The sequence below is a fragment of the Mandrillus leucophaeus genome, unplaced genomic scaffold, assembly GCF_000951045.1.
Source record: "Mandrillus leucophaeus isolate KB7577 unplaced genomic scaffold, Mleu.le_1.0 Scaffold215, whole genome shotgun sequence".
NCBI classification, from domain to species: domain Eukaryota; kingdom Metazoa; phylum Chordata; class Mammalia; order Primates; family Cercopithecidae; genus Mandrillus; species Mandrillus leucophaeus.
The window spans coordinates 35,149-38,279 of record NW_012102199.1 but is presented as its reverse complement, the minus strand read 5'-3'; positions in this window follow the sequence as shown (position 1 = coordinate 38,279).

Genomic DNA, 3,131 nt, shown 5'->3' with positions numbered 1-3,131 from the left:
ATTTTTCATTTTTAAGAAGGATATATTTAAGTTTGTTACCATATTGATGAGAAAGATCCAGACCAATAAATATTTTCCAACTACTACCTGGCAACAGCAGTTTATGAAACATACAGTTTTCAGTCTCTTTTCTTATGCTAGGTATTCAAATGAATTAAAAATTTATTTAATAGTTGAAAACTGGTATATTAATGGCCTTTACGTTGTAATTTTTCCTTACTAGTAAGACTGACTATACCTGTGTTTGTTAGACATTTATCACTCTATTGGAAATTGTCTATGAAAATTCTTGGCTTTTGTATGATACATTCAAAGTGATTTCATTCATGTTTTTTACTGCTTTCTTTAACATATAAGCATTGGAGTTTTTGCCAATTTTGGCATTTGTCATTCAGTTCTTTTACGTAAGTTGTTACATAAAGAATGTTCTTATATGTACTTTTTTAAGCTCTTTTATGTTATTTTATATAAGTTTCAATGTATTTGAGAGGACTGGGTGCAAGTTTAAAAAGCTTGTATACCCAAATCCATCCATTGGTCACATTGCATCCCCCTAACTGCCTTATAAATGTAGAAAGTTCTTCTGCATCTTTTGGCTAAATAAATCACCTCCTATACATAAATTTCCAACTTCTTTTCACATCTCTGTCATTCTTTATCGTGCCTTTTAGCTTTTTGTATTCAATCTATATCTAGAAGTTGCATCACCTTTATTTCTTATAAACAGATTTGAATCCTTATATATTTAAAGGTCACATTTATCTGTCATAAACATGTTTGAATCCTTACATCTTTTTTTGTTTTGTTTTGTTTTGTTTTGTTTTTTTGAGATGGAGTCCTGCTCTGTCACCCAGGCTGGAGTGCAGTGGTGCAATCTCGGCTCACTGCAACCTCCGCCTCCCAGGTTCAAGCAATTCTCCTGCCTCAGCCTCCCCAGTAGCTGGGATTACAGACGTGTGCCACCACGCCCAGCTCATTTTTGTATTATTAGTAGAGACAGGGTTTCACCATGTCACTCAGGCTGGTCTTGAACTCCTGACCTCAGGTGATCCACCCACCTTGGCCTCCCAAAGTGTTGGGATTACAGGCGTGAGCCACCACACCCGGCCCATTGGACATATTAAAACAGAACATTGCCACACATTTCTGCTGTCTTCAGCACCAGGAACTGGTGGGACTGTGGGATTGTCATATTCAGCACTGCCACTGAGCCAGGAAGGATGGTGGGAAAATGATAAATTAAATTGTCACAAAGCTGTCCAACCTGGTTTCAGTCACCTTTTTAAAAAAGTAAGGATTCGCTTTGTTGCTCTAAACCTTTGACTGTTTTCCAGATTCCTGACTGATATGGTTTGGCTCTGTGTCCCCACCCAAATCTCATCTCGAATTATAATCCCCAAGTGTTGAGGGAGGGGCCTGGTGGGAAGTGATTGGATCACAGGGACAGTTTCTAATGGCTCAGCACCATCCCCCTTGTGCTGTCTTGTGATGGGATTCTCATGAAATCTGGTTGTTTAAAAGTGTGGTGCTACCACCTTAGCGCTCTCTCTCTCTGTCTCTTTCTGCTGCCATGTGAAAAAGGATGCTTGCTTCCTCTTCCCCTTCCACCATAATAGTAAGTTTCCTGAGGCCTCCCACATCATACAGAACTGTGAATCAACTAAACCACTTTCTTCATAAATTACTGAGTCTCGGATAGTTCTTTACAGCAGTGTGAGAATGGACTAATACACTGATCAAGTTGATGATGACAGCTGCCCCAGTATTATCAATGTTTCTGTGAAGTATTGGTACTTTGGAGTTCTCTACCTAAAATTCAAAATATATCCTAAAATGCAGTACCTATAAAATTTTTAACCATATTTCACCAAAATATTTTTTAAAGCATAATGTCTGACTGGCTTTCCAGTAACAGAACAGGAACTCACAAAACAAACATGTAAAACAATGTGACATATGATCACATAAACAAAGCAAACTATTGTAAACATGTCAGATGTTTGCACTGAAAAAATGAAACATTGGCTTTATAAACAAAGGGATGGAATAGCTGTGACCAATGTGTGAAAAGTATCAACTCCATGCAGATAGCAGGGGAAAAAAACATAGTTACTGAGCTCCTATTTTGCATACATATTAAGTAATGAGGAATGAGGGAAGACATGGAGGAGAACAAGAGTGAGAAAAGCTGAGAACTAGAAGCTGTAAGTGTCCAAGACCATTGCTACTCAAATATTAATGAAGCCGCTACCTTGTCTGGAGCGTATACCCTGGGGTTCATTGACATGCACTAGGAAAATTTAGAACACGAATACACACGAGGAGTTCAGAGGCGGAGGTTTAATAGGGAGAAGAGAAGAGAAAGAGAAACACCTCTCTCCTGGGAGGAAAGGACAGGCTGGTGCTGAATTCGCAGAGTTTAATACTCCCGTTTGAGGAGGCAGTGTCTGATTTACATCGGGCTCACAGATTGGTTCAATCAGGTATGACATTTGCATAGTGCTGGGGGAAGGCTGGTGGCCCCACCCTAATCTTACTTTGCAATTGGACTTTCTAGTTCATCTGCGCCATCTTGTCTGCTTGTGGCTGACAAAGAGAAGGGAAGATGGAGCCGCCATCTTGAAAACGTCTAGTCCTTAGTTCCTGCCGGCACTCACCCGTGCAAGCAGCCGGCTTGTTTGTGTATGTCTGCAGCTGCGCTTTACAGGCTGCTCTTTGTTAGAAAATGATTTGAGGCTGCGTTTCATTAAAAAGAAAAGCCTCACTGAGGACTCCCATACCCTTACTATCTGTCTGCCTAAGTGATTGTGTCTTAACTCCTCTATCACTAATATGCATGCGAAATCCTTGGTGATATTGTTAAAATACAGATTCTCAATCCGTAGGTCTGACCAGGGATTCTGCATTCAAAGAAACTCTTGGGTGATGTTGATCTTGTTGGTTCATGGACCACACTTTGAGAAGCCAGGCCATGGAGGGTACAAGTGTTGTGGAACTAATACTACATTTCTAGATCGTGATGGTAACAAAGAGAAGGATGGAAGAATTTCAAATCCCCCAGACGAAGACAGCAAGAAAAAGGCAATCTTTTGTTAATTTATTCCTTCACTTAAAATTAAATGTAACCAAAT